General features: G+C 41.5%; 1 protein-coding gene across 5 annotated transcripts in view; it reads right to left on the bottom strand.

Moving 5' to 3' along the window:
• The window catches only part of PTPRG (protein tyrosine phosphatase receptor type G), a 725,670-nt gene that overhangs the window by 375,926 nt on the left and 331,156 nt on the right, over nt 1-18,588 (bottom strand). The gene's annotated exons all lie outside the window — the stretch shown is intronic.

The following is an 18,588-nucleotide window of genomic DNA, read 5'->3' as shown; positions in this document are numbered from 1 at the left end:
CTCAAAATGCCCTTCCTTGACCCTGTAGACCTGCACTGCTCAAACTTGAAAGTGTCTGCAAATCATTTGAGACTCTTGTTTAAAAGCAGGTTCCATTCTGATTGTGGATGGGATGTGAGGTTCCGCAGTGATGCCCCTGGTCCAGGGGTCAAGCTGTGTGCAGCCAGGAGCTCAGTTCCTATGGAAACACTGGGGAGGCTCCCTCGCCGGCAGCCCTCTCCCTTCTTACCGAAGAACAGCAATCTAATCAACCCAAGGGCTGAGTCAGGCTTGAGCCAAGCCAGCCCCGGGAACTGGAGTCCTCTCTGCTAGACACTGGTGTCAGGTGGGCACACGGTCCAACTTGGGCCAATAACTTGTAAGGGGAAGTCAGCTGGACTTCCTGTGATGAAAAAGTTGTTTTCCCTCCTACCTTAGCTCCTGCTGCAGCCTCTGCTATGTGAGTCTGGGCTACAGGAGGCCGAGGGGGCCACCTGGAAGCCACAAGGTGACAAGGTTGGGGTTGAAAGGGCACCCATAGAGGACAACAGAGTGAAAGCAACAAAAGAGCTAAGATCAGGGGTCAGCAAGCTACGGGCCACAGGCCAAATCCAGACTGCCATCTGTTTTTGTAAATAAAGTTTTACTGGAGCAGAACCACGTCCATTTGTCTACTGTTTATGGTTACTTTTAAGCTACAGCAACAAAGATGAGAATTGGCAGCACTGGCCATATGGCTCTCAAAGCCTCAAATATTTACTATCTGGCCCTTTTCAGAAGAACTTTGCTGAGCCCTGGCCTAGATCATTAAGTCACCTCCCCATATGCTTCATTGCATCCTCCATCTCACCTTCATAGCCCTTCCAGCATGAGTAATTACTCTTCAATAACTGTCTCTCCTGTTGGGCAGTAAACTCCTTAGCCATCTTGTTTACTGCTATCTGCCAGTTCTGAACACAGTGCCAGCCACACAGGAGATGCTCAACTAGCGGTGCAATCTGTAATTAAGCTCAGATGTTTTAATCAAGATGTTTCCAAGCTTCCCCTTCCTTTCTCTGGCTCTCCAACATAAGGTGTTTAGAACATGCTAAAAATAACTGATCTTAATATAACCTCCTATTAATAACAATAACCTGCTTTTCATCCTCCCTTCCTCTAAGGAACGCCACAAACACCACTTCCTTCCTCTAAGACCGCTTACAGGGAGGACAGAATGGAGTTTCCAAATCTGGACTCACCATATCCAGAAGCAGTAGCCCCTGGGGCCTGGAAGTCCAGGTCAGAATTTGCATGACCTCCAGACCCTTGGCAAACAGCGGGATGGACAGCCTGTTTTCCAGCCAACCTGAGTCCACAGCAGAGAGAACACACAAGAGTGGGCAGCCTTTTGTGAGCCCAAGAGGAAATATAAATTTTGAATAAAGGAAGAAAAGGAAAAAGAAGTAGGAGATCCCAGGATGATAAAAGCCCCAGCTTCCTATAGTAAAAGAGATGCTACAGGATATCTTAAACAGACCTCTAAACATAACTATAAAATTGTTTTGTAGCAAAATAGTATGATGGAAATGCATGCTTACTAGTTATTTTCAAAGATGAATAGTTTCCTTGATTAAAATTAGCAGTTGATACATTCCCTCTACTTACTATATTTTGTAGCAAAATAGCACAATGATGAAAAAAAAAGCCCATACACTATGGAGTTGGAACTTGGCTGGAGTTCCTGCTTAGGGATTGGGGTAAATTACCTGGCCTCAGTTTTCGAATCCATAAAATAGACATAATATTAATACTTCTCTTAATACATTTGTGAGGTGAATACTTATTAGATGGTGACAAGATATTACTGTTGCTATTCATTTTTAAAGCAAACACGTTAAAATCAAATACATTGCCTACCAACCTTTATCTTTTAAAATTTTTACTACCTTTCCCTACACACTGTTGACACCAAACCCTTTTGTTTTCTATGATTTACCAAAAACGAATCTCCCCCACCCCATATTATATACCTGTGCCTGAAAAGTTATCACAAGTACTATATAGTTGATCATTAACAATCTACAGCAGGCTAGGTCTCAATATTCCTCCTCAAAGAAACACGGACAAGAAACAGTTTCAATATGAGGCCTCTCCTTTTGAGGAAGTACCTGGCAACTTCACTCAGCCAGTAAAGAATTATGCAGGAACAGCAAATATCATGTTTCTTTAAGCCCACTCCTAGCACTGTCCTAAAGCCTCTACTTTTCATTACACAGCCCAGAGTCACAACCTACACACATGCAAAATACAGCTTAGTTTTGTGATATTTGGGGGAAAGAGACATAAATTGTCAAATTTATGAAATGGGCTGAGCTGATGTGTCAGCATTAATTAACTGAATCCACTTGATCAGTTCCCACTAAGCTGTAGGCACCAGAAAAACAGGGATCAAAAGGTTAAATTCTAAGAGAGGAGCATGATAATAATGGCTGGTGGGGTAATTTTTCTGAAGACAATGAAAGGAAGTGGGGAGAAGGGCATGGAGCATGACCAAAGTACTGTCTTAGAGGGGCTTATGGGTAAGCCTCTCTGGGAAGGTGAAGTTTGAACAGAGACCAGAATTGAGTGAAACAGTAAGTTATACGCCCTGGGGGTAGCGGGTGGAGAGGCAAATATGCTCCAGACAGGAAACAGTTAAGTGCAGGCTATTGAGCCTGTTCCCCACCCCCCCACACCCCTTCACAGCAGGAGTGCCCCCTGGTTCCCTGCCTCTAATCCCTCTCCTGTTGCTAGTTTTCTTCTTCTCCCCTTCCAGACCATGCACCCCTTGAAGGCAGGAAGCCTGTCTGCCCAGCATTTCAGCACAGACACTCATGAAATGTTTACTGAATGCCTGAGCCAATCTTCCAGGCAAATATGCAGGAAAATGATCCAAGAGCAGAATGTTTTCAAGAATTCTTTGTAAACTAACTTTTACCCAGGAATCAAGTCCATGAAGGTGATTATAGTCACTGCGGCTGAGAAGCAGTAGTAGCATGTTGCTGCGGGAAAGGATCCCAGTGGCAGATCACATGCCCCTAGAAGTACTTCCCTGTGGAAGTTCAACTAATTAAGTGAAATTTACATTTTAGAAAGAGCTTCCTTTATACTAAGCCCAGATTCATGCTTGATACAATTAAAAACACTGAAGGCTTTAGGGGCTACCCTGGTGGCACAGTGGCTGGGAGTCCACCTGCCAATGCAGGGGACACGGGTTTGAGCCCTGGTCCGGGAAGATCCATATGCCGTGGAGCGACTACGCCCGTGTGCCACAACTACTGAGCCAGCGCTCTAGAGCCCACGAGCCACAACTACTGAAGCCCGCGCGCCTGCAGCCCGTGCTCCGCAACAAGAGAAGCCACTGCCATGAGAAGCCCGCGCACCGCAACAAAGAGTAGCCCCCGCTCGCCACAAATAGAGAAAACCCAGGCACAGCAACTAAGACCCAACGCAGCCAAAAATTTTAAAATTAATAAAAATAAATTTTTTAAAAAGCCAAAACACTGAAGGCTTCATGTATCATGTTAAAGATACAGAGGCTGGAGAATCTCAAGGGACACATACAAATGTTAGGTATGGTTTAATTAAGCTCAATATTCGCAGACTCTGCTCATTGCTCTATATGAAGACTTAATGGAAGGAAACCAATTTTCTGACCTGTAAGTACAGAATCCACTACAATCCCTCAGCAAGAGGTATGACATGCCAATGTGCCATTTTCCTTTCCAGATCTGCTTCTACTGATCTCTATAACATCTGTGTGCCTTCTCATTCATCACTTTATTTTCATCAGATTTCACTTTCATCAAGGTTTATCTTTACCAGGGAGGGAGGGAGGGAAGGTTGGAAGGAAGAAAGGAGGAATAGAGAAAACAGACAGACAGGATAGAAATCAACCCTTAAGAATTTTATTATAACAAGCCGCCCCACTCCACACCCCCAGTTTGCTGCAAGCTAAAGTTGTCTACTGTAGGCCAAGATCTGTGATGCCCAATGAAAGGAAAGAAAGCTTTTGTGCGGGAAGCTTACAATTGGACAGGAGAGACCAAAGAAAAACATCATATTTCACCAAATCTAAAATGCCATCAATTCAACATTCACCTGTATTATCTGTATCATTAACAGTTTTTAAGTATTACCAATTCTTTAATAAACAGCACACCAATGTTTTAAAAATGCACACTCAGAAATATGAAAATGTCCATCTTTTTTTTTTTTTAAAGTGTTGTCGTTACAGTCACCACATTTCACATTAGATCCTCAGACCTTATTCATCTTATAGCTGAAAATTTGTCCCCTTTACCCACCTCTCCCTATTTCTATCTTTTTTTTTTTTTTTTCTGTACGCGGGCCTCTCACTGTTGTGGCCTCTCCCGTTGCGGAGCACAGGCTCCGGACGCGCAGGCTCAGCGGCCATGGCTCACGGGCCCAGCCACTCCGCGGCATGTGGGATCTTCCCGGACCGGGGCACAAACCCTGTCCCCTGCATCAGCAGGCGGACTCTCAACCACTGCACCACCAGGGAAGCCCCCTATTTCTATCTTAAAATGTCTTCATATGTCTATCCTGAAATGGAGAATCAAAACAACAAACACACCCATTAAAATGGTCAAAATCTCTACACTGATAACACCAAATGCTGACGAGGATGTGGAGCAAAAGACACGCTCATTCGCTGTTGGTGGGACTGCAAAATGGCACAGCTACTTTGGAAAGCAGTGTGGCACTTTTTTATAAAACCAAACATGCTCTTATGACATGATGCAACAATCATCCTCATTGGTATTTATCCAATGGAGCTGACAACCCGTGTCCACACAAAAATCTGCACACAGATGTTTATAACAAGTTTCTCTGTAATTGCCAAAACTTGGAAGCAACCAAGATGTCCTTCAGTAGGTGAATGGATAATTAAACTGCAATGCATCCAGACGATGGAATAATATTTAGCACCAAGAAGAAATAAACTGTCAAGCCATGAAAAACCATGGAGTAACCTTAAAGGACTATTATTAAGTGAAAGAAGCCGATCTGAAAAGGCTACGTATTGTACGAGTCCAACTATGTGACATACTGGAAAAGGCAAAACTATGGAGACAGTAGAAAGATCACTGATTGCCAGGGTTTAGGAGGGAGGGAGGGATGAAACAGAGCAGAGAGGATTTTAGGGTGGTGAAACTAGTCTGTAAGACACTATCATGGTGGATATGTCACTATACATTTGTCCTAATCCATAGAATGTACAACACCAAAAGTGAACTCTGATGTAAACTATGGACTTTGGGTGATTGTGCTGTGTCAATGTAGGTTCATCATTTATGACAAATGCACCCTCTGATGTTGACAATGGGAAAGGCTATGCACCTGTGGGGATATGAGGTATTTGGGAAACTTCTGTACCTTCCTCTCAATTTTGCTGTGAACCTAAAAACTCCTCTAAAAAGAATAAAATCTTTAAAAAAAAAAACATTAAATACTCAACAGAACCTCATCAATGTATTCATTACAAACTATGGCATTCACACATTTGGGAGGCGCTTGCAAATGATATAGAGCATTTCTGAACATGGGCTCCCAGAGGCACAGAGTTGGAGATACTCTGGAAAGCACATTTGACAAGTGAGGAGGAGTCTGTTCTAGAACTGAGGTGTGGCTTCAAGTCCAGGCATGCGTTATCTCCTTATCAACGAACGCCTCTCCTTACCCAAGGAACATCTCCCTCTTGCGCAACAGAATTCATCACACCTTCTGAGACTACCTCCACAGCTGGGACAGAGCTGCGTTCCACACTCCCAGCACCTCCAGTTATGGGTGAGAATCCAGAGAATTTCCTAACTGGCGTGTGGGATCCCAGCACCACCATGCGATGATTTTTCCTTCATCTCGTGCGTGACTAAGAGGATCCACAGACAGCAGCTACCAGTGGCTGCTCTTAAAGCAGGCTCTGTCAACACCAAGCCCCAGCCTCAGGACACAGCTAAACAGAGATGGGTAAAGAGAAACATGGGTAACAACTTTTTAACCAAAAACGCTGCTTTCTTACACAAGGTGAGTAGGGAGTTTTCAAAGATAAACTGAAGCATATGAAGAAATTCCAACCGTTTATTTGATCAAAGTCGACTTGAATGGGGCAGCACCAAACAGGAACATCCACTGGCGGGAGCTGGGGAGACTTTCATAGAGAAAACGTGGAAGCGAAACAAGGAAATTATTGATTGGCTGTAGCCTGAAGCCTAGCTGGCTGCTTGTGACTGGGTGTTGTGAGGTGTCAATTTCATAACCCTGAGGCATGTACAGGCTTAGATGTTGGTTTGTTAAACAGGCCACCAGGGCGTTACAGCCACCTCAGTCTCATGGCCTCCTTGTTTAATTATTTTGACAGCAGATTAGTGGATAAGGAGGTCCATTGACAAACGAACCTGGGTATGATCTGGCTCTTTATTTGCTTTCTATTTGTTGCAACATAAACTGAAAGTAACCATTTGACCATTCTCTAGGTGTCCTGCTATTTCTGTCACATCCCTTACTCTGGAAAGGCCCAACACTCTCCCATCTGACCACACACGACCAACCACATCTGCACCTCCAACCCTTCACACAGCACCTGGAATGAAGCAAGAGAGGTGATTATCTGTCAGCTAGACTCCCTGTGAAAACACTCCCTTTGCAGCTCCAAAGCCGCAGTTACCAAGGACGGCACCCGTCTGGTTCAGGTCTCTGACTTCAAAAGCAGGGGAGCACAAGAATTACAAGCACCAATGCCCTGACCTTTTGGGAGCATTTCCACCACTGGGGACCAAGTTAAAAACCAACTCACCTATTACAGTGTGGAAGCAGACTACAGAAATTTCCCAGTCCCATTCTCACAGTCACAGAATTCTCCTCAAGAAGCCATTAACAGCATTTACAGAGGGATAAAAGGATATTTAGAGATCTAGGCTTTCCCCAGGAAATGAGGTAGCCTTTTTGACTCACACTGTAAAAGAAATCAATGAGGATCAGTTGGCCAGCGATATAAAATGTACATTAGACAAAAAGGAAGGAGAGGTAGAGAGAGATGCTTTAAATGACCGCCATATTCAGTGGATGGCAGGGCATTTCCCACCCCTGCCTTCCAATCCATTCATGGTTGCCTAATTCAAAGACAGCCTTTTCAAAACCTTAAAGGGGTAGAGGAAGCTACGCCAGGCACCTTCCTTGTCCATGTGATTTCCGAGCTCACAGCAGAAATAAACAAACAGACAACACTTACAGATTTTACTAAGCGCAGGTGGCATTTACATGCTATTTCCTATCCTCACTACTGTCTGTACAGGGGGATATTATACTCATTATCAGATGAATCTGGGAAAGATTAATTGCTGTCCCTCTACCTCGTGTGTCACACAACTAGAAAATGATGGAGCTGAATGTCAAATCCAGGTTTTTTTGGAGTACCACGATGCATCTTAGGGTAATTAAGAATAAATACATAAATAAAAATATAATAATAATCGATTTTTTCTCATTTATAACCTGATGAGTCCAAATATATCTGTGTCCTTATGACATCATTGAGGAACAACTGCTATTTCTTTCTGAGTTAAGGCTCCCAAGAACACCCCCCTTTCCGACTGACGTCAAAATTTCTGCCCACAAACTACCACCACACCTAGAAACCATCATTCTCTCCTGGACTCAATGCAAGGACTTTTTGCCAAGCATCTTTCTTGAATCCTCTCTCCACCACACTGCCTCTACCCATTTCTTCCCCTCTTCTCATTCATCGCTGGCCAAGCTATAGGAGGGGAAACACAAGAGTTCTATGAACTGTTCCCTACTTCAATTTTTCCTGCTTCTATTCTACTGATTGCTAGAGCTGCCTGATGTCTGTCGCAGGGTTGTGGCCGCCTCCTTGATCAATGCCTGTTTGGGTCCTTGACTACAATCTGAAAAGCAACCTTAATTAAACATCCCTTTTTAGCAAGACGCGCATAACCGGTATTGGAAGAGGTGTTTGTGGAGCTCTCAGGATCCTCCCGAAACTGACACATCGAGAGAAAGTTTGCGTGAGAAAGGTGTATCACCAAACTTCATTCACGGCTCACGCCAAGGCAGGGCGTCGCTTTAGCAAGACACAGAGAACCTGCAAGACGAAGAAGATGAATTAGCCAGGAGCGGAGCAACTGCCAGGCAATGTGGCATGTTCATCGCTTAAACACTCCATTTCATTCCAAGGTACCAAAACGATAATAGACTTTATTGTAATTGGACTGTCTGCAATGAGCCAATTTAAGTGCTAAATGCTGCGAATTATTCAGCCTGACATAGCAATGCACTGATGTGAGCCGCGGCAGGGCAGGAGGTTTGTGGAAAGTGTGAGTTCCCGAAGCAGAAGGAGAAGCCTTGCTCATCTAACTTGGCAGACTTCCACCACACAGATCATATTGTCTCCACAGCTGCGGGGGACCCAGAAAGCACAGGCTGCCACCTTGACCCCAAACACATCTGCCATCAGCCAGTACGGCTGATTCGTGGCATTCCAGACGCCACACCTCACTGGGGCGAAGACAGGTCAAAGGCTTAAAAGGAGAACAGACGGCTCAGAACACAAGGAAAACTTATCCACAGGAACAGACATCCTTCACCATCACTCTGGTTTCTGTTCTTTGCACACTTTCAGAACTTAAAATTTTTTTAGATTTAAATTTTGAAATTTCAGAATGCTTAAATGTTAAATGTTACAGGCACTGGCTAGAGTTTTATAATTAGTGATTAAAAGCTGGAGATCTAGAATGGAAATGGATCTACCACATTCCAAGGCAAGTTACTTAATATTCTTATACCTCAGTTTCTTCATTTTCAGAATGGGCACGATAACAGTGCCTATACTGCCCCGGACTAGTATGAAGAATAAAATATATACAGGGATTTGGAACATATATGGAGCCCAATACAAGTTAGTGATTAAAGACATAAAATGATTAAAATCTACAGAAACATATAATAACAATAATGTACACTTCGAAGTTATCTCCCAAAACAGATTTAAAGAGAAATAACTAAACAACATCTACGGAACTCCACCTAGAACCTAAATTATCACTATTTCATATTATAGTACACATAAGAAGGTGCCTGATTTGAAAAGGAGATTTTCTTCTCAGCACAGTTCTATCACGGCTTCTCCTTTAGAATTCATTTGTAAAAAAACAAAAACAAAACACTGGAGAGGGCGGTCAAAATAGATGGTCTGTTGGGTGCCATTTGGCACTAAAATTAGGATTTTCAAAATTAATTTATAACTATGAGAATCTTCTTACTAAAATAATTTTCAACACTGCCCTATTTCTGAAGCAAACTATATTTTCATTAGATACTATGGCTCTCTGTACAGAGCCAAAAGGAAGTCCAGGTCACTGTGAAAAACTCAATTTAAAAATGCCAGCAAAAAAAAAATACAGAACCAACTTTTAATGGCTTAGGAGAAGAATGTCTCTTCAGATTCCAGACTAAAGGGTAAATTAAAATTTCTTCCATGACAAATGCAACTGACTCCATTTGGGCTGAGGGATTAAAGTGCCGTAATATTCATATCTGACTTAACAGTGCTCTCTGTATATATTCTATTCATAAGAAGAAACAGTTGAATAGTTTACATGACGATTTTCCCCTCAATCACACAGACTCAGACACACTCACTCACACACAAGAAGGGGCTGCAATTACTTGTGCTGTTCACTTTGGAGTTGTTGTAAAAGCGACCTAAGCTATCTTAAATTCAGAGTCACTATTTGGGATTTCCTCTATTATTCAGATTTAGGTATTTGACTTTAAATCAAGTGATAATATGATGCTTGGTAAACTCTAATAACATTCCCTAAGATGCAGTGCTCTTGTTGAAAAATTAATTTCCATTTACATAGACTATCTGAAACGTAACCAGACACAAACACTCCCTGAACTTCTTGGGGGTGGGTAGGGGGTAGCTCCTACAAAGCCTCACTCAGCAAAGGCCCAAATTATAGCTTCTAAAGAAGGATTCACAAACTTTATTGTGCTGATCTCTAGAAACAGGCCAAGGAATAATAAGATGATGACAAATAAGATATATTCCGTAGGTCTATTTACAGAACAACGCCTTCCTGCAAGTTGAAGCCGTCTCTTGCTAAAAACGGTAAAGATACATGAATACTTCCTCGTTAATCAGGATTTCAGCTCAACTCCCCCGCTACCACCACACTCCAGCCAAGGAGAGAAGAGTGAGAGATGTTCTGAAATATTCAGGAAACAAAGAACAGGCCAAGTGGCTGAGAACAATTGCCTTGCTTCGGAACACGCTGGAAGGGCAGGGAATACAGGATTACTGGTAAGAGCTATTTATCTTAAAATGAGTTTTAAAATTTTGTCCACATAAAAATTATTTTGTTAACAGATGCGCATTTTAAAAGAGTCAATAGAGTCATGTTTGGTGAAACACAACTGCATCCCTTATAAAGCCCGTATCTTCTTCCCCACCCCATTCCCTCTTCCTCTTCAGAGCAGAGGTAATGATTTATTAGGTCTATGTATATTCTTCCAGTTCTTTCTGTAACTCACTTCAATACCGAGGTAACACACCTTCTCTTAAGGATCCATCTTTTACCTCCTTGGTAGTAAGCTAGGAAGAAGATTGAGCCAATAAAACCAGAGAGACAGTTCACTCCGAAAAGGAAAAATTAACGTCATTTCAGAACATCTTTATTCATAAAGACAAAGACTGTTCTGACTTAGGAGGAGTACTCTCAGATGCTTAAACTCAGAACAGGAAAAACAAAGGGATGGGCAGATACCCCGCTCCTACACTGCTGTCTTTACAGCGTGAAAAGAGACCTCGGGGCTTCCCTGGTGGTGCAGTGGTTGAGAGTCCGCCTGCCGATGCAGGGGACACGGGTTCTTGCCCCGGTCCGGGAAGACCCCACATGCCGCGGAGCGGCTGGGCCCGTGGGCCACGGCCGCTGAGCCTGCGCTCCGCAACGGGAGAGGCCACAGCGGTGAGAGGCCTGCGTACTGCAAAAAAAAAAAAAAAAAAAAAAGAGACCTTGACAGTGATGACAACCAGATGGCAAGGAACTGCCAAACAAGGCTGAGAGTCCCCAGCACGTTTCTATAAAATTAGCAGGGAGCAGAAACCTAAAATCCCCGGAGGGCACTGATTTGAAACAGGTCTTGGAGGAAAAGACTCATCTCCAAGAACGTCAACATCTGTTGGTTATATCTGACACAAACACAGAGTCACAAAGAAATGGTATGTCAAGTAAAATGAACTCCTTCCAACACAGGAAAAGTGGGTCAAAGGAATTTAAAAGCCAGATATCAGTGGAAACTTTACCTTGACCTTCATCTGATTTCTGATCATAAGGTCAATGAGAGGGCCACCTGCCTGAAGTCCCGTTCCACTGAAGATGGGAAGTGAAATGCCTCAGAGGAGAAGCGAGACAGGTCCAGGACCCCCGTTTCTATTCAGATGGGGAAGAAACCAGAGTCTTTGTGCTCCCACTGTGAAATACACTCACTTAGGCTGAAAAAAAAAGGGGCAAGTTTTTGTTTTGTTATAGCACGGACACAAAGGAAACTTCTTTAGCAGATCTGGACTAATCTCTGAGAGGTGAACTCTTCTCTTAAGACCATGCCTCTCAGTTTACATGGCTTTGAAAAACCAGACATTCCCACTGGTGACAAGGAAGCATCAGAAAGAACTAAAAGCTGGGAGTATATTCCCTCAGAGGTTAGTAACATAATGGGGGACACTCATTTGAGCTTAAATGAACAGGACAACAAGGATCCGGCCAAGGGGCTGACTTACTGAGGAATATGCTATAAATAGAAAAACAAACAAACAAAAAAGGCCCAGACCACTGGTATCCCTTCTTGAAGATCACAAAAGCAAGATTTTAAAAAGACAAAGGAGGGCTTCCCTGGTGGCACAGTGGTTGAGAGTCCGCCTGCCGATGCAGGGGACACGGCTTCGTGTCCCGGTCCGGGAGGATCCCACATGCCGCGGAGCGGCTGGGCCCGTGAGCCACGGCCGCTGAGCCTGCGCGTCCGGAGTCTGTGCTCCGCAACGGGAGAGGCCACAGCAGTGAGAGGCCCGCATACCGCAAAAACAAAAATAAAGACAAAAGAAAAGAAACCCTCATAGAAATACAAAACCTAGAAAATTCTTAGCAGCTACTAAAGAAACCAATCCGTAGGATGGCTAGCCCTTCATACAACAGTATATTTGTATGAGTTGGGGAAAGGTGCCCCTTGCAGAATGCAGCCACCATCTGTCCTTGGCCAGGGCTCTTACACAGTGAACATCCTGCCCAGTTGTACACCGCAGCCCCTCCTTCACATGTAAACAAGTCCACGTTATTTTCAGCCTGAGAAAAATCAGTAAAGAGAAATTAGAAGAAAAAGAAATATTTTTAAATGGTGAAAAAAATAACCTCAAACCTAACCATCAAGCTATGACTTCCTTCAAATCCACGCAGTCCGTTTCCTCCCAGTAACCGAAAATACCCTTAGCCAACCACTCTTGGAATAATTCTAGGCTCTGCATAATTTAAATGCTTCAGAAGAAATCCTAACTGCATGGAGAATAAAGAAATGCCAACCTCCCAAACCTATCTCCCAATTGACAAGAATAAGGGGAATTAAATATCAGAACTATGCAGATTATTCAAGTATATCAAACAAAAAGGCAAAAGATCAAAAAAAACCAAAAAACAACCATGAAAGTTTTGGAAAAGATTGCCAGTCTTCTGCGCACAAGAATTAATCATAATGACGAATTCTGATGGATTTTTTCCTTTGCCCTTTTTTTTCTTGATACATTAAAGGGTAATTGAGTCACACTTAAGAGAAGCTTTGCAGTTTGAGTTCAGTAAGCAAAGCCTAGTTGTAAATGATGCTGAGACGCTATGGAGTGCAAATCCATAAATAACTTTTACATTTAAAAGGGAACCAAGAAAACACAGTCTCTGTTATATGAATTCCTATCTTTTCAGGGGAATATTTCTCATCCAGATGAACAGAAGTGTTACTGTTTGGGTTTGGTTTTAGCACTGCTAAGGGGCCATGACCACATTTAAATGGGAATTATTTTTAAAGAAGCATATTCTAAAGCTGACTCTACAAGGTTGCATATTTTCTAAGAGTATCAAAGAATATTCTTAGAAGTAAATCCTGTGAGCTTCCAAGAATACTCCAAAACACACTAATCAGGCTGAGGTCCTGACTACCTGTACCTTATGCCACTCACAGAAAGAGATCTGATTATGTTAGGAGGACATCAAAGGATACACACTGACAATTTAAATAAAGGGAAGAGAGGGCATAAATCATCCTGACGAAAAATGCATAGATTTACCAGCAGAGAAACAAACACAAATTGAAACAACGTTAGAGTTACACTTCAGAGGTATTACACTTCAGAGGTATTAAAATACAATAAAATTATAAAACTCAATTTTGGTGGAGCTCTAGATAAACAGGTACACAATGCCTGGCAATGAAACCAACTTCAATCTTTCTTAATGATCTAGCAGCCTTTAATAAGAGCTACTCAAAAGCAGTAATTCCAAAGCAACAGCTTAGGGAAAAAAAGAAATGAATTTATACCAAGAAATATTACATTTCATTGTAAAGTAATGAAATTGAAAACAACCTAATACTTCAAAATAAGGGAACAATTATACAAACCGTGACACAGCAGCACGGTACATAATGATATTTAAGCTAATAATATGCACACACGACCCTATTAAAAATAAACGTGTAGACAGTGTTAACAGAGAGAAATGTATTTAAGTAAATTTATTCGATCAACAAGGAAAATGCAATTAAATATATTTATGTCATAAATGTAACAAAGTAGAATCGAAAGTAGGTTCAAATGGATAAATCTATCCAAATGTTAGTGAAAATGACACACAAAGTCAAAGTCAGGGAATTAGCATTTAATGTGCATACATTTTTATTCCTATATCAACAAACATTAACTGTGCTTCTGTGTCTCAGATGCTAAGCTAGATGCTTGGGAAGCAACAGAGAGAAACAAAGACACAGGTGCTGACCGCATGGAATCCCCAAATGCCCCTGCCTCTACCCTTTGGTCTTTGAGCATAAAATGTATTAAATATTGTAGGTATAGAAAGAGTTTCAAAGAAGGAAGCAGAGGTTAACGTGGCGGACCGTGGAGAGACCTAACCTAGTATGAGGACCTGGGAGGGCTTTCCTGGAGATGCTGTGAGACACCTGAGAGGAGACATTATCCAGGTGGAGGAGGACAGCAATAAGAGAAGAGGGCACAGCATATGGGGCCAGAGAAGGCCCTGGAAGGATAAGGAAGTAGCCTCCCGTGGCTGGAACACAGGGCACAGGAGATGACCAGACTCGAGGATTAAATGACGGGTGGACTCTGAGACCCAGCAAAGATTCAGACCTTTCTCCTAAAAGCCAAGGGGAACCACTGGAGCTTTTCAGCAAAGCAGTGACTTGACAGGGTTTGCTCACGTTTGCCTTGCAGGGAAGAAGGAGCTTATTGTGGGGAAAGCAGGTGGGGAACAGCTGCACAGGAGTAGCAAGACTTGAGGTTGTTAAAGGCAAAAAGAAATGCTAGGATTAATCTCAGGGTGTATCTTGCAGTCACAAAGGCTGATCCAAGTGCTGCAGGAATGACTTCATGCTCAACTTCTTCAACACAGTTAAGAAAACACAGTAACTACTGCAAGAAAAGGAAGGGAAACACAAATTTTAAAACGAAAATAGATCTGAAAAGGCAATTTCCAAGAGGGGAAAATCGAACGTTTAAGGATATAAAAAGACATTCAACCTCATTCGCGACAAAAGAAAGGCAAAATTAAAAGAGTGAGTTACCATTTTATACTCATTGGGCTGGCAAGGATTAGAAAACCAGGCAATGCAAATTATTGGTAAGCTCATCGAATCCCATATACAAAGGATAATACTATGACAGGGTGATACAATCATTCTAGCAAGTGATCAAGCAGATTTTGGTGAAATTCATTAATAACCAAATTCACCAAATTTGTAAAATTCAAGAAACTCATTTTTGGATGGATGGATACACAAATGCACAAACATATGCACACATCCACTTATATATACATATACGTCTATACATACACATCTTTATATATAGAAGACCCATAAGGCAACAGGTATGAAGATGCTCATGGCAGCATGAGTATGAAAACACAGGTTAGAGACAACCAAGGTGTCCTTCCCTGTGGAAATGGGTAAGTAAATTGGGATGGGTGGTTGCATGGAATACTGTACAGCAATCAAAAGCAATGCACAAACAAGAAGTACACAAAGCAACAGAGATAAATTTTCAAAGGTGGTACTGATTAAAATTGCACAATAATAAACTGAGTCCTAAACACAAAATATTCAGGTGAATTACAAACGTAACTAGTGAGGATCTTTGGGGAAGAAAGAATGAAATCAGAGTGAAGGAGAAAAATAATGAAGATAAAACAAAGATGCGGGGCCTTTTCACAAACCAAGGATAACACACCGTGAAGTGTATGTTGCTTTCTGAACCTTGCAGCCAAATTTTAAAAGTTAAATTTCTAAATTATTTTGAAATGAACTTTAATCTGTCTCAGTGATAAAATACCACTTGATATTTTATATGAATATACGAATATCATGGCAGCAATATTAGCAATTATATTCTTCTAACAAATCTTAACAGTTCTAGCTGTTTTTTAATGACTGTACTACCTTTCACATTTAAACTGCACAGCCCTTAAATTGTAAAACCCTGAGTTGACAGAGATTCGTATTAGTTTGCTGGAAAAGGGTACATTTAGCCGGAGAGAACAGTTCCTTTATGGTCCAAGAAGCACTTACGTAACTTGTATCATTTGTTTGACCTCTTATAACAGGAAATCTGAAATTCTTGGAAACTGATCTCTGAATTTTCATGGAGCATGTGAGCTCCAACATGCTCAAAAAAATTATCCCAAAATTGGCCAAGGATCGAAGCCAAGAAAAGCCTTGCTATTAAAAGTACCTGGTTATCAAAAGGGGTGGAAAAACCCATTTCATTTCTACTCTTTGAAAATACAAAAGCCTTTTTAGACTTTCTGAGAAAAGATGGCATTATTTAGTGCAAAAGCAAGTCAGGAAAAGGAACACCAGGACATGTCAAGTGGGTTAGCAGGGCAATGTTTCAGGGCCTCTGCCACATAAGCTTCCACATAATGTCCAACATTCAGGGACTTGAGGCCCTTGTGTGTAAGCATGAGCCCCTGAAATGATTTAAGTCTGCAATCACAGCAACATAATTAATGCTCTTTCTTTTAACGTCAGTATTATTCATTTTTATGTGGATTGGTGGTAACTTCCACCGTACCAACAGATTCTCATTATGCCTGCTTAAGCACAAAAATCAAATTAATTCATGTTTGCTTTCTTCCTATATGCCCTTAATTCCTGCAGAGAAGGAACACAGAAGCAGAAGGTTCCAGGGTTTATTACTGTGCTGAGTCACTAAATTATACAGGATTGAACTGTTGATCCTAAATTACTCACAACTCTCACCATGCCCTCCAAAGCTTATGTGTAGAATCGGGGCCAAATGCAGCCAGTGACCCCCCCCCCAACATATATATCATAACTAGATTTCCATTTCTAGGATACTGATTTTAAATATAGATTCAAACTTACAGAGGAAACAAGTTCTTTAACTTTTACTACAGTTGAGAAAGAGCTTCCACCGACAGCCTGATTTCACATAAAATCAGAGCAACTCAGGATTTGCCTGGGTGGAGAGTGATAATCTGTGTTCTAATCACAGGAGCTTTGATCTGCGCTTTGCTTATGGTTCTACGTGGCGTTGGAGTAACCTTCCAAACCGGGAATTCCTAGAATGAAGAATTTTTCTGCGCTTTCGTTCAGGAGAGTTTTGCTTAACAAAAGGACCTTCAATAAAGAGACATATATTCAAAGATGACATGCAGATTTCATCTCAGCATGACTGATGGAGGAAGTGTGCAGAGAAGAATCAGGAGGGCACATATGGGCTTTGCTGATGGATTAGTGATGTCTTCCATGAGCGCAGAGAGAGATGAAGTGAAGTGCTTGTAGATCTAGAATTAAGGCTTTCCAATTGCTGGGTTTAAAATGAGTCTTTGATTTGTGAGTCACACTTAAGCTTTTCTTAGCAACCACAAATCAGGCATATTCTGTAATGAGTATTTATTATGTAAGACCATTAATGTGAAAGAAGAAGAGAGGAACACTGGGAAGGAGGGAGCACGTTGTAACAGAAAATGCTATCCCCAAAAACAACTGCTCAAGAAAATGCTGTATGATTTCAAACTTTGGGTGTTTTAAATTGTCCAACTCAAATGTGCGATCACTTCACTTACTGGACCAATTAATTCTGTTTCCTATTAAGGGAGAAAAATAGAGCTCTTTCCCAAAAAGAAAGCTGAACACTTTCCATAATGTTTTAGCCAGAAGCAAAAGTAGGCAGAGCTTTAAAAACGGAACTCAAATAGGCTGAATGTCTACAGTATGAATACAATCCCATAATTTTAAAATCTCAGGTATTAAAATGTTTTCTTCAAATAAGATTTACTTTCTCTACGACTTTTACTTTCTCCATGACAAAGAAGAATCCTTTCCAACTTTAATAATGACACATGCAACTTTGAAGCTAAATGAAAACCTAAAAAATAAAGCTAAGCATATTCATGGCTCTTTAAAGTTACACACATTAATGAAAAAAATTAATATTCACATGATTCTGAAGAGCATATTTTCTCCCAAACACAAAGGACCTGCTTCCTGGAAACACAACGAATATTTGAAGTGAGTATTCAAATATTAAATATGATTCACTTCTTCCAGACAACAATTTGGAAAGTCAAATGGACACAGAAAAGAGTAAAGAAACTTTGGCTCTTCCTTTAACTTGTATTGACTCCATTGAAAGTTCTCTAATAGTACCTCTGTTTATCCCACAACAGCAAGACTGAAGACCAGCTGAAATTGGGCAAATATCTGAACCTTGATTTCAGAAGCTCTCTCTTGAATGAACAGATCTTTCATTCAGATATAAGCCAAAACTCTAAGATTCTCCAAGATTCACTTAAGACACTTGAGTCCGGGGGATTTGTATTAAGTGTATAGCAAAGAAATGGAAGAATTAGTAACTGCGGCAAGCAACTGTTATTTAAAGAACCACCTACATCCTGAGAAGATGAACGTTCAATCCAGGAAATGAAATTTGGAAGGCAGACAAAGAATCCTGAGGACTGAATAAACAGTATCAAAAGACGGAAGGGGAAGCGATGGTAAAATAATTCCCCAGCCACTAGACACGCTCTTAGATAGCAGATTCTAATGTGACTCCTGGAAAGTGCCCGGCAAGACCATTTTAAAGGAGCAGAAATGAATCTTGGAGTCCTGGGTTCACCACGTACTGGCTATATGATCATAGGCAAGCCCCCATACCTCTCTAACCTCAGTTTTCCCCACTGAAGTACACGTGCTCACCTTAGCTCTCATGGAATAACACATAAATGAGTGTAACATACATTACATGGGTCA

The sequence above is a fragment of the Pseudorca crassidens genome, chromosome 10, assembly GCF_039906515.1.
Source record: "Pseudorca crassidens isolate mPseCra1 chromosome 10, mPseCra1.hap1, whole genome shotgun sequence".
Classification (NCBI taxonomy): domain Eukaryota; kingdom Metazoa; phylum Chordata; class Mammalia; order Artiodactyla; family Delphinidae; genus Pseudorca; species Pseudorca crassidens.
Note: the sequence above shows the minus strand (reverse complement) of the source record. Positions and strands in the feature narration are given on the sequence as shown.